Genomic DNA, 14,830 nt, shown 5'->3' on the forward strand with positions numbered 1-14,830 from the left:
TACAGTTAAAGAATGCTCAGGGGCTTGTAGGAATCCTCACAATCAACCCAGTTCAAGTTTTTGAGGCTCACAGGCCTTTATTGGAGGCCAGCTCCACCTAGGATATCCACTGATCACCCCTCTGGTCCTGTGATCAGAAGAGGCAGGGAAGAGGCTAGGCTTTGGAAAAGAATGTGAGCCAAGGAAAGGGAGGATGGGCTGGCGTAGAGAGAAAAGAAAGCATTTCTTCTCTCTGCTTGGGGAACACATGTTCCCTGAGGCTCCGGGAAAATGGAGCTTTGTTCACATCTGTATATACTAATGACAGTGAGCTTGGCTCCATCTTAGGCAAAGAGCAAATGGCTCTGAGAGCGCAAGGGAAGAGTAGGCATACCAAGTCAGTGACCACACGTGAGGGAGTGGGTGAAGCCAGCTGCATTTTAGACTTGATAAATGTCTTGGAGAACTTTCCAATGTGTTTGGTTCAGCAAACCCCAAAACACATGTCACCAAGGAACTTATTTATTTGCCTTTATTTTAAACCCTTGTGTATTTTTAGGACAATGGAATCCATATGTTCCTGTTTCATTTCGCTTAACTCATTAAAGTGATGTTCTGTGAGTGCCATTTGATGTCCACAGAGTCTTCTGTTACCATTTTATGAGCATTTTGAAGCATTTGCATTCAGAATCCAGGAGCCAGCTAAACCAGATCTGAACAGGACCCAGTTTGGCTTGAAATTTAAAACTCTTGAGGCTCCGTTGGATCTCATTCTTGGCAACATCTCTTCTCTCATCCCAGATCCATAGCCAAGAAGGCTGCTTTAGCAAGCCCAGCCCCAGAAGAAGGGTTAAGGGAAGTGTGTCAGAACACTTAATTGAAACGACAAACCCAAGCAATGTTTCAAACAAATGAAATGCCTAAAGGAAAATTTTTATTTTAAAGATAGTCCCTACTAGCTCTCATAAAATTGCATCTAAAAGAGCCACCATGAGATTGAATCAAGACAGGGAGAGCTTGACAACAAATCATGATTTGTTACATGTGAAACTCAACGTTTCTTTGCTCATGTAGATTTCAGCAAGCACTTTACATTTTTCATGGAAGTAATCAGAGAAAAATATAAAGTGTTTGATAGGCTCTATATAAGCAATGAAAAACAGAGAAGAGTGTCATTGACAAGCCAAAGCAATAAATAATTTTTTAAAGATGCAGTATGGATTGGGCTGGATAGAGGGAAATAAGGCCCCATCTGTGATTCAGTGCATGCTGTGGAAGGAAGGGGTTCTTTCAGAAAAGTGCCGGAAGGGAAAGAGACAGTGGTCAGCAAATTAAGCATGGTCTCTACCCACAGGGAGCTCACAGTTTAGTGGGGGAGACAGATGTTAAATCAACCATCATAAAAGTAAATATCTGATTTTAAATCATGATTGGTGCATTGAAGAAAAAGAAGAGGGTGATGAAGAGGGAAGCTAATTTAGTGTGAGGGGTGGGTCTGGGCAGGCCTCTCTGAAGAAGGGACATTTGAAAAGGATACATGAAGAATGAGCAAGAATGAGGTAAAAAATGGACCCACTACCAGGCAAAGGAAACAGGCACAAAGGCCCTGAGCTGGAAGTTGGTCAAGAAGGCAGCTGGGAGCTGGAGAGGAAGAGCACAATCAGACACGCTAGCCTCATCCTTCTTTAAAGCTGGTGTATTGCATTCATCTGCGCTGGACTCAGTTTCCCCAAGCTACATTATCCGCCAGGCTATGTTATTCTTATTTTGTTTTGTTGTTCCCTTGAAACTCTGTGCCCTGGCTTTTTAAGGTTGTGTTCATGTATTTTTATTATGTGCCTGTTCCAAACATAGGTCTCAGGTCTTTTTACCCTCTCAGACAGTGGTTCTCAAAGGCTGGTGGTCTCTGGACCAGTAGTATCACATCACCTGGAACTTGTGAGAAAGGAGAGAAAGAGGAGGGGGTGGTATCTGACGCTTGAAAGCTGGCCTCGCACTCACCGTGGGTCATCTTATTCCCCTACTGAACAGAAACAATCTCACAAAACACTAATCCCATGCAAGGTTACTCTGAGACCAGGATAAAATAAGACAAAACAAGGCCACTTCATAATTTTATCTAAATACAGACAAAACCAAGGTCATTGTGCAGCCCACAAGTTACCAAACATCCCCTCTCTTGGCCAAAATGAGTGGCTGCTATTTCTCTACCAATTATAGCTTAGCCTCTTGTGAGTCTCCCCTCCCTAAAGATAAAACTTATTGAGATATCCACTCATAGAATCATCCCTGTTTTCTGACAGCATCCAATCTAGAGCAAACTTCCACCTGCATCCCTCAAATCACACAACTAAAGCCCATATCCCATAATAGGATCTTCCTAACACATCCATGGTTCCCCAAGGTGTGTGTTTCCCCTCCCTGCAGCAAATAATAAATCCAACTTATCTAACTACAGGTGTGTTCCTGGTGGTCTTTGGCTGAAGGACACTGATACTTGGGTCCCACCCTAGATCTAATGAATCAGAAACTCTGGGGGTGGGCTCTCCACGTGGTTATGATACACGCTCCAGTTTGAGATCCACTGCTCAAAGGCAATGGTTCTCAGTGCTGGCTGCCCATTAGAATACAGATGACCGAATCTCCCAGAGATTCCAATTCAATTGGTCTGGAGGGGGGTCTAGAAATCCAAACATTTTTAAAAGCTCCCCAGACGATTCTGTTGTGCAGCCCAAGTTGAAAGCCACTGCTCTAAAACAGTGATGTTTGTGGGTACACCACTGAAGGATAATGTCTATTTGCAATGCACTCCTATCAGTAACAGTCACTTGCTACAGTTTACAAGAAATTGCTGGGGAAGCCAGTTGTAATTCTGCCCCTAGCTATCCAAGACATGCCACCGTGTCCTGCCAAAGAGGGTGAGAACTTTGTTCTAGGGGATTTCGCCTTGGTTTTTTGGTCACATGTCAACAAACTTGCCAGTCATGTCTTCTGTGCCTGGTTACTTTCCTTCCTTCTATGATTGTACAGACATTGCTCAGCCATGCACACAGGGTTACTGTATGTACTAATATCTCTATCCATATCTATATATCTATCTGAGAGGCATGCTAAGTTTTTTAAGAATAACCACAGTTGGGCTTTCCTGGTGGCGCAGTGGTTGAGAATCTGCCTGCCAATGCAGGGGACACGGGTTCGAGCCCTGGTCTGGGAAGATCCCACATGCTGCGGAGCGACTAGGCCCGTGAGCCACAATTGCTGAGCCTGCGCGTCTGGAGCCTGTGCTCCGCAATAAAAGAGGCCACGATAGTGAGAGGCCAGCGCACCGCGATGAAGAGTGGCCCCCACTTGCCGCAACTAGAGAAAGCCCTCGCACAGAAACGAAGACCCAACACAGCCATAAATAAATAAATAAATAAATAAATAAATAAATAAATAAATAAATAAATAAATAAATAAATAAATAAAATAAAATAAAGAATAACCACAGCTAATGCTTATCTTGTACTTAACTTTGTGCCAGTCACTAGGTTAACAATCTTAGAACCATCCCAGTGAGGTAGATACTATTATCATCTGTGTTTCGCAGACGAGAAAACTGAGGCTTGGAGAAGCTAAGCGGCTACCCCCGTCACAGCTGCTGAACAGAGGGAGCCAGTTTTCAGATGCAAGCTCTCATGTTCCAGAATCCACACTTCTAACCACTCTGGTTTAATTTTCTCCGTCAGATGACCCCATCTCCCCTGTCTGCTTTCCCTCTTGCATCTCCTTAATTTTCTTTGTCTTTGTTGATTCTCCTCTCAGCATGATGTTCCCAAACTTTTGTGGAGTTGGGGTAGAGGTTGGGAGGGAAGGAAAGACTTTTAGCATGCTGAGATGTCTGTCCTCTCAGGAACAACAAACTCTTTCTCTAGACCCCCCTCCCCCAGTACCCTCCCCATAGAAATGTCCCTCTCTGTCCATAGCTGTAGAGCAAAAGGAAAGTGGTCTTGCTTGGTATTCAAATGCTATGGCACCCATTCAAACTGCTGTCCTGGTACAGAAGCCCTTTTCATCACTTAAAAATGTTTTAACTGTTTCATGCCCCACAATCTGTGGGTTATGTTAACATCATAGAATACTTTTGAATGAGATATCCACTTATTTATTCTTCCCCATTTAGATTTCTAGAACATGGTCTTTAGGCTCACCACCACTCATTCTTTCTTAGATACTTTTGATCAGCTTCTGTCCTTATATCTTTCAGGAACAGTTTTCCACCAGAATTACCAAAGGATCTTTCATCATATATGGGGGATTTGGCTTTCCAAGGACTTCATAGCCGGGGATGAATCAAGGCCCCAAACTTAGAGATCATTCTTCCATCTAATAATAAGATTCCTCATAGGGTAGTGGTAAAATTGAGTTAACTATTCAAATGACTCAGAAGAGTGCATGACATTAACCATACTTCCAATTCTAATATTAACTTTTATTTCATATTTAAATATCTATGAAATTTGCATCTGTCTTAGAAATGATGATTGACATTAAAATTATAATTGACTTTTTTGGTGCATCTTCCAATCTTAAATTGATGACGTGTTTGTAAATTCTCAATAAATGTTATTCCTCCCCCTCTTTCTCTTCCTCCCACTCCTACTTTATATCCCAAGAATACCAGTTCTCACCTGGCATCTGAGGATGAGAAATACACAGAAGGTCCTTTTCCCAGGTTGCATGGTCAAGCTATTACTTTTCCCCAGAAGTTGGGAGAATAATATTCACCGCTCATTTTATCACTTTTCAGAGAGAAGGTAATTCTCATCCATGGACCTATACAACAGATATTGAGAGTCTACTATGTGCCGTAAACTCTGCTCTATACTAGGGGTACACAGAGCCTTCAAGTGGCAAACAGAGCATGAAGGCAACACAAAAAGCAAATAAGAACAGCATGAAGACAACATAAAAAACAAATAAGAACTATACACCCCCCCTCCTGCCGAGGGACTGTTATCAACATCTTGTCTACCTCAAAGCAGGACTTGGAACTTCCTTTGCAACCTTAAAAAGCAAATCCAACTCTGCAATGATAAAGATTTTTTAGGTAGAATGAGAATGTCAATTTTATACTACATGGCAAAACTCAACAAGAATCCTGACTAGACCTCTTTAACTTCTTCAAATCACAACTTCAATTGCCAAACGTTATTTTCCTCACAACACTTTTTTCCATTACTTTCTCTAAGTTCTCTGCCTCCAACTCAAAGCCCTCTCCAGGACGGGTGGCTATCCCCTCCACTTCGTATTTCCATGCCAACACACACGTATGCGCACATACACATACGTACACATCCCTTCCCCTGGATCTTTCCCTTTTCTTGTACATAGACCTTTAGCTTTTCTAAGCTTCTCCAAATCATTTACATCATCACACCCATCAACTCTCTCCCCACCTCTCTACCTCTTAACACTGACCTTCTTCAATGCATTGGAGGTTTCTAAATAATAATTACTTTTCACCTGAGATAAATGTGTGTGTGTTAGAGAGAGAGAGAGAGAGAGAGGAGAGGGAACAGGCAAATAAAAGAAAATATAAGTGCCAAAATGATAAGTAGATCCAAGATAACATGAGAACAAAAGCAAATAAGAGCTGCCCCTTGCACTGATCCCAGAAGAAGGATCAAGGTATACCTGTGGTTCTCTACATTTGGGGATGTCTGGTGACAGTTTGGTTGTCACAATCAGAGGAGTGTGGTGTGCAACTAACATCTAGTACGTAGAGACCAGAGATGCTGCTAAACATCCTACAATGCACAGGACAGACTCCACAACAAAGAATTTTCTGGCCCTAGATTTCAATAGAAGTTGAGAAACCCTGAATTATACATTTTAGAAGTAAAAGGTAACTGAAGTTTTGAAGAATAAGTGGAAATTTCCAAGCAAATGAGTGGAGAGAAGATTCCAGCAGAAAAACCTGTATGACAGAACTTTAGGAGATCACTTTGATAAGAGTTTGAGAACTATTTCAAATATTTAGAAAAAGTTCATCTCTATTTAGGATGTGGAAAGTCACAAGAAAATGTTACTCCCACTAAAAAGTCAGATAATTTACAAAATCACTATCATTTTAAGTCTGCCAGAAAGCTGAGAATGCAAAGCAATTTGATAAACTAAAGGCCAAAAGTGGACAAATTCCTCCTAAGAGAGAGGGGAACCATGGCTATTTTCACCTTTGGTAGAACAGAGAGAAAGAGAAAAGAGTCATAGTTATGGATAAGAAGAAAAACAGCTGAACTTCTAATGAATTTTTGGAGGCTCAATGTGGGCCGAGTATGAGGGCTTAGAATCCTTAAGATTATTTTTGTTTTTTGAGTACTTTCTTATTTTCTTACACCACAAGTTACTCCAGGCTCATCCTGTATATTTCCAGGCTCAGCCATTTCTTCAATGATTCCTGCATCCTTTTATTGAAGAATGCCATTAGAAACCAAGATCTGAGTGCTGGGTATTTTTATTTGTTTTCACATTGTCATTATATTTTCCTTTAATTCTTTGAATGTATTTGTAATAGCTGTTATATATAGATAGTTGCTTAACATCCTTGCTAATGTCAACATTTAGCTGCTTTTTTTCTGAGTAAGGTTTACACTTTCCTGTTTCTTTTGAAGGTCTCATTTTTTTGTTGTTGAAAGCTGAATATTTTAGGTAAAATACTGTAGCAAGTCTGGATTCAGATTTGTGGGGATTTTTTTTTTAACTCAGCTTAATTCAGTTTGTGGAATTAGTCTCTCCAACAGTGTGCAGTCACTGATGTTTCTACTTAAATTTTTTATTCTTATTTTTATTTTTTCACTTGGTTTGTTAGAATTGTTCCTGAGTCTGCATAGTGTCTCTGTTGCTGATTGGTCAGCCAGTGATGGAGCAGATGCTGTGCTTATGCTGTGCTGATGCATCCTAACGCATCTACCCTCTCCTTGTGGATCTGTCTATGGGTTGAGAAGTGCATTCAAAGTTCAGGCTTTGTGAAGTCTTCCTCAGCTCCTACCCTCTGCCAGGATCTCTCAGGTCTCCCCTGCACATGGCAGTGGTTAGAAATGTATGAAGATAGGATGTATGAAGAGCACATACAACTGTTCTATGATTTTCACTAAAATCTCTTTGTTAAACTTACGGCTGGTCTACCATTCTCACTGAAATTGCAACCTCAGGCAAGCAGAGCTCTTTTGTTGTCTACCAAGTTTATTACTTTCATTGACAACATTGCTAGGTATGGACTTTATCTGCTGCAAATCATGTCAACCAACCAAGGCTGCTGGTTTTTATGGCTAGCCCCACCCTGATCATACTCTAGCACCGAGTAAGCGAGCTGGAGCCAGGGAGTAGATGGGTGCAGCTTCAGACATGACAGTTGAACAGTCCCACTGTTCTCACTTAAAGTTCTAGCAGTTTTTCCTAAAAAACACTTTTCAAATTGTCATTTGCCTTTGCTTTGGTCAATTTCCAGAACACTGAAATGGTTGCATTTTTGACAATTTTGTTCAGTTTTATGTTTTTTGTGGGGGAGAATATTAGCCTACATTTTCACTCCACTATAACCAGAAATCTGCCTCCTCTGGTTTCCCCATAAGTGTTTTTTGTTGGTTTTTTTTTTTTTTTTTAAAGAAAACAATTATAGTCTCATCTAGCAGAAGAGCTCTGGAAGATATGGACTCAGTAAATGCACTGCCCTACTAACACTAGACACAGGTGACCTAATTATCTGATATTTTACAGTGTAACTGACTTCTACACGGGAAATGTAGGAAGAGAGATAGTGGCTGTGTGAGAAAGATGTCTTCTATAATTTTTTTTCATAGTCTTAATCTAGTGAGTAATTTCCCTGTTGTATCCCTGATGAATACCTAACAAGAGGAAACTATTCACCTCCCCTGCTTCACCAACAGTCCCTAAACCCCCAATTAATTACTCCTTTTCAGAGCTGTGGAAAAGGGCAGCCTCAGTGGGTCTTATATCTGGGTCAAAGAAAAGCCACAGAATGGATAGCTAGGACCCTGTCCTCTAATGGGGAAATCTAGTGGTTCCAAGAATTTTTGAATTTGATAAACGCTTCTTTGGGGTTTTATTTTAGAAAAGCAGGGTAATTTTTACTTTGTCAAATAAAGATATTTTTAAAAACAAACACACTGGCCTTCAACCATCATTATCATTACATAATAAAGACATCCTATCACCTCCAAAATAGGAAGGTTTTGGTAGCTAATAATGCTTATAATTTTTAATTATTTTTCTATGAGACAGGATTTTTAGCTGTAAATACATTTATAGGAGGGGCATAAAAACATGTCTGTGTGTTATACAACCAGGGGCAATGCTTAAATATACTTCTAGATGATTCCATCAGAGCCCATCCTGCCTCTGAAGTTGGCACAGGTATTGCAGTTCACATTGCAGACACTGGACATGGGATGCTGCAAGCAGGCCATCAGCCACAGATCCCTTTAATACAGGATTTTACTAGCTACATTTCTGTCTTATTTCAGGTTCCCTAGAAAATAAAGTCTAAGGAAAAGCTTACATTCTAATGCTTTAAGGGTGGGTGCAATCCTGGAAAGCAAGACTAGAGAATAAAAACAGGAAAGGAGTGCATTATTGAACTGGCTAAAACTTCACACAAAAACTCAGTGTTTATTTAAATATGTGGGATGTCTCTAGAGAGGTTATAAGCAAACACTGTATCTTGCAAAATTCCTTGATGGCAGGGAATATGGGTGATATACCTGCTTATTCCTTCTCTGGTGAAAGACATCCCACAAGACACTGGGGTTGTATTATCTGGACCCTCCATGAAACTGCTAGAGCAGCCAGAGTTTTCATGAGTCTGGTAGGTTTGGACCTGAGTCCTGGAGCTGCTGCATCCCTCACCAAGGGGGGCAATGGAGGCCATGCTGGAGCCCAGGGTGCACCACTGGGGAAGGCAGAGAAAACAGAGTACTAGTAGATGAAGCAGGAACAATGTGAGCCATCACTGGGGTTTCTCCAAGCACGAAATAAGCAAGAATCTGAATCCTGCAGTAGACATGTGCTTTCCAACAGCAGTTCTCCAACTCTACCTGGGCATGCTACAATTCAACTCAGGTCTGATGTTAGTGACCTAGAGTTAGCACAAATCCTACAAGCTAAAGGCAAAGTGTCAATTCTAACACTACCAGAATTTAGTAACAGATCTCACAGGTTAAGGACTCAGTCCTCTAAGACTGTCCTCACCTCAGACAGCTGAAAGTCCTGGGGTCCACCCATACTTCTACAAGCTGGCTATAAATTGAGTGTTTCCATGATCTGCTGTCAGGTTTGATAATTCTCTAGAAAGGCTCACAGAACTCACTGAAAGTGCTATACTTTACAATTACAGGTTTATTATACAGGATACAACTCAGGATCAGCCAAATGTTAGAGACACAGACCAAGATCAGGGCAGGGGGGTGGGTGGAGGAGAGTTTTGTCCCCATGGCATAGGGTGTGCCACCCTCCTGGAATGTTAATATATTCACTATCCAGGAAGCTCTTTGAGCCTCACTGTTCAGGGTTTTTCATCTAGTTTTCATTATGTAGGCATGATTGACTGAATCATTGGCCATGTGCTTGAACTCAATCTCCAGCCACACTTCCCTCTCTGGGGATCAGGAGGTAGGGCTGAAATTCCAACCTTCTTATCATGTTGTTAGTTTTTCTGGCAATTAGCCCCCATCCTGAAGAAAGCTAGGGGCTTTGTTAGCATAAACTCAAATGTGGTCCAAAGGGGCTTACTATGAATAAAAAAAGACCCTTCTATCACTCAGGAAGGTTTTTTGAAGCTCTATGCCAAAAGAATCTGAACCCCTGGAGTAGGTATGAGTCTACTGGGGACAAAGACTAAATACAGTTTTCTTTATATTACAGCATGGATGAGTTAATCTGGGGAGAGCATACAAACTGGATCCAGTACAGTTGCCAAGTGGCTTTCTGTGGCTCTTGCTTTTTCATTGTTACTGGCTTCCAGATAGAAATTTCAACATGCCTTACTGGTGAGTCCAAGGGCATATGACTGCTTCTAGGCATATAAATACAAGTACTCAAAAGCAAAGAAAGTCCCCCAAACATGGGTTGTGTTCAAATGTGTCAATTGTCCACTGCAGTGTGGGCCATTGAATTTTTATTATAGAGTGACCCCAATACAGCTTTTCGGGAAAAGGTCATTAGACCACGGAATTTTTTTTCTATGAAGCACTTTGCTGGCTCTGTTACAAATGGGAAACATTCTTTTCTTTGTGATTATCTAACTGTATTCGTATCTTCAGACAGTTCTACAATGCAGTTGACTTTTCTTAAGATTCAAGGTTCAAATTTAAATCATTTGAAGCAAAAGGTAATGATACTATTAATTTGCTTGGTCTAAGTGTAGATTAACAGTCCCTGCAGTCAATGAAAGGAAGCACAGGCTAAGAAGAAAAAAAAACTGTTAACTCCACATTCATTGGTAATTTAGTATCTAATAGATGTAAATCACTTTCTCCTATGTTAATATGAGAGTATAATTCTCTTATGTTAATAAATCTCACAGAAATTCTGGGAGATAAGAATTTTTATTCCCATTTTGCAGATGAAAAAGCTAAAACCCTGAGATTAAAAACTTGAGCACATAGATATTTTGTGGAAACAAACAACCCAATTGAAAAATGGGCAGAAGACCTAAATAGACATTTCTCCAAAGAAGACATACAGATGGCCACCAGGCACATGAAAAGATGCTCAACATTGCTAATTATTAGAGAAATGCAAATCAAAACTACAATGAGGTATCACCTCACACCAGTCAGAATGGCCATCATTAAAAAGTCTACAAATAATAAATGCTGGAGAGGGTGGGGAGAAAAGAGAACCCTGCTACACTGTTGTTGGGAATGTAAATTGGTGCAGCCACTATGGAAAACAGTATGGAAGTTCCTCAAAAAACCAAAAATAGAGTTGCTATATGATCCAGCAATCCTACTTCTGGGCATATATCAGGAGAAAACTATAATTCAAAAAGATACATGCACTCCTATGTCCATAGCAGCACTATTCACAATAGTCAAGACATGGAAACAATCTAAATGTCCACTGACAGATGAATGGATAAAGAAGATGTGGTACATATATAAAATGGAATACTGCTCAGCCATCAAAAAGAATGAAATAATGCCATTTGCAGCAAGATGGATGGACTTAGAGATTGGCATACTAAATGAAGTAAGTCAGAAAGAGAAAGACAAATACCATATGATATCACTTATAGGTGGAATCTAAAATATGACACAAATGAACCTATCTATGAAACAGAAACAGACTCACAGACATAGAGAACAAACTTGTGCTTGCCAAAGGGGTTGGGGGAGGCATGGATTGGGAGTTTGGTTAGCAGATGCAAACCATTATATATAGAATGGATAAACAACAAGGTCCTACTGTATAGCACAGGGAACTGTATTCAATATCCTGTGATAAACCACAATGGAAAAGAATTTTAAAAAACACTTTGCTATACAGCAGAAATTCACACAACATTGTAAATCAACTATATTTCAATTTAAAAGAATTAAAAAAAAAAAAAAAAAGATACTCTGTGGAAGAAAAAGGATTCAAATCCAGAACAGGTAACTTCAACGTTGGGGCTTTTCAAATCTCTCTCAGCTGCTTTGTGAAATGTAAAATAACCTTTAGATACTCTAGGAATCTAGATCAAGTTTTGCAGCTCTGTCTCTTTTATAGTTTTATAGAATCAATTAAGTGCCCTCAAGAGGGAAATAACCCTCTCAAATGCTCTTCCAGGAAGCTAAAGAAGAATTTCTTCTTCCAGTTTAGAACAGAGTGGTCTCAAACACCACTTTCCTTCAGACTCGTACTTGATACACTATTGTCCTTCTTGTTCTCATCAACATTAATAATGGAAACATTTACTAACCTCAGCCATATTCTAGGCTTTGCGCCAAATAGTTCTCATTGAATCTTTGTTTTCTAGTTCATTTTGGCTCTTGCCCACGTGCTACTTTGTGGCAAATTTGAACTGTTTGGGACATGAATGTTTCATCTTATCAACCAGATGGTATGGTCCCTGAGAGAGGGGCTCTATACCCTGTTGCCACTACAGCATCAACCAATAGCTTGTATTGAATCACTACTTTTTGAATGGAGATTCAGATAATAAATGACAAAAAGCCCTGGCCTCTCATAGGAATCATCTGTTTGTTCCCTTTCCTGTGCAACCTCTCAACTGGAAGACGGAATCACTTGTAATAATGCAAAAAACTAGGGATGGGGGGTGATTAATAAAAGAAATGGTGCAAACAGGGCCACCAGTAAACACTTTTGACCTGGAATCAGTAAGCATCTTGGGGTTGCAGTAATAGGAGGGTGGTTTGGCACTGGGAACATTGGTTTTTCAGCATAACTGTCACTCTTTGCAGGGGACAGAGGGAGGATCATTGTGATTAATATGTCCTTTCTATGAAAACAAATAAATGTAAAGAAATTATGGTCAGTGCACCTTAGTCTTCTGGTGGTTGCATCTGTGTAAAACAGGGAACAGGTTTGTGCCCTGCGTGTTGTCAGGGGTGAGTTGCTTTCAGCTCCCTTCTGACCTTCTATAGCACAATGTTGGTTTCACCCACTTTGGTTCTTGACCATGCACACTATCTAATAGCAATCTCTCACTTTTGCAAGGGTCTCATCACCCAAAATGTGCTGTATTGAAAAGTGAAGTGAGAGTTGCTTCCAGGGTAATGTTAATTGGTAGTGTCTTGCTTAGAATTGTCCAGTACTAATGTAGATGTAGGGAGGATAGTATGGAATAGAAGCAATGACTTCCATTCAGCAGGGCTCAGGCTTTTGGACCAAACACACAGGAAGACGCCTGTTATGGGAGAAGACAGTGTCAGCTTCTCCATGGAAACAGATCTCAGGTCCACTTGGCCTGCACATCACCTTTAAAGAGCAAAGATGTCAACAAAGCAAGATCAGTGATTTTTATCAATAAATGTGAGGATTTAATCTGTTTGAGAGGTTAAGACAATTCAAGGAGGAAAGAACAGTCTTCACAACAAATGATTCTGTGACAACTAGCTAGCTGCATGCAAAAGAATAAAGCTGGATCCCTCCTTAGAAAAAACAAAGGAGTAAAAATATAGGAGTAAATCTTCATGGATTACATGGATAATTCACAGCAAAAACTAAATAATCAATCTAAACAGGAAATCTTATTTGTTTGTTTTTAAAAGGTCATTTGACAAAATTTTTCTTTATCTGATTGAATAGTAGTAACCTACATAAATAATGTTTCAAATGACAGCCATATTGAAAAACCAGAAAGATACAGGTAAATGCATGTTATTCGATAATTTATTATATTTGTATATTTAATATACATTTATTAAATATTATTTTATTATTTAATTTATTATACATTATTAAATATTAAATATAGCTTATTAAATTTAATAAATATATCATTAAATATACAGTGTATTTAAAATACACAAATATACATTTATGAATATATTTTACAAATATATAAGTATTTGTATATTTTAATAATGTATTACTGATAATACATTATCTCATGTATTATATCTATATCTATATGGGTACAAACAAATTATTAAATAAATGGGAAAAACAGACAAATCTCCCATATAGAAGAATTTCCAATAATTTATGAAGATATTCCTATCTCAAAGAGGTGGAATTTAATTTCCTCCATTTTAAGTGTGGATTGTGCATAGTTACTTGCTTCTAAGAAGTACAGTATGAAAAGTTGGAAAAGAGTAACTTTCCAGTAGAGAAACCGCACATACTTCCAAAGTGAGGTGATCAAGGATAATATCATCAGTGACATCTCATGTTTATTCTGTGTACCCATGATGTGATGAGGATAAAACTAATTTATGATCCTCCTCCAAAAAGTGCATTTTCAGTCTAACCATGAGAAAAACATCAAACAAATTCGAACTGAAGGACACTTTACAAAATACTAAGCAGTACTCTCAAAAATGTCAAAGTCATCAAAAACACAAAAAGGCTGAGAATTTGTCATAGTCTAGAAGAGTCTAAGGCAACATAAGAACTTAATATAATGTGATATCCTGGATGAGACCCTGGAACAGAGAAAGGACACTGGGTAAAAAATGAAGGAAATCTGAATAAAGTATGGACTTTAGTTAATAATTATGTATCAATATTGGTTTACTAGTTGTGACAAATACATTAACAATAGAGGAAATTGGGTGTGAGGTATATGTGAACTCTATGATTCTTGAAACTTTCTGTTAAATCTAAAACTGTTCTAAAATAAAGATACTAAAAATCAAATGAGGAAACTTAACAGAGATATAGAAACTGTAAAAAATGAAGATTCTAGAGTTGAAAAGTATAATAAATTAAAATGTATAGGGGAGATCAATAGAAGATTTAAGATGGTAGAAGAATGAATCTGTGAACTTCAAGATAGAGCAACAGAAATGATTTAATCTGAAGAAAAGAGAAAAAAGATTGAGGAATAATGAAGAGAGCATCAGAGACCTGTGAGGCATGAAATATACTGACATAAAAGGAATCCCAGCAGAAGAAAAAAAAGTTAGATAAAATATTTCATGAAAAATGTTAATCTACTGACCCAGGTTCAATGAACTCCAGGTAAGATAAACATGAAGAGATTAACACCTAGATATATCATAGTCAAAATGCTGAAAGACAAAGAGAAAATTTTAAATGACAAGAGAAAAACAACACAACATACAGAGAAACAACAGTATGATTAATATCTGTTGTCTCATTACACCAGAAGTCTATGGAATGA

This window comes from Balaenoptera physalus (genome assembly GCF_965194825.1).
Source record: "Balaenoptera physalus genome assembly, chromosome: 3".
Taxonomy (NCBI): domain Eukaryota; kingdom Metazoa; phylum Chordata; class Mammalia; order Artiodactyla; family Balaenopteridae; genus Balaenoptera; species Balaenoptera physalus.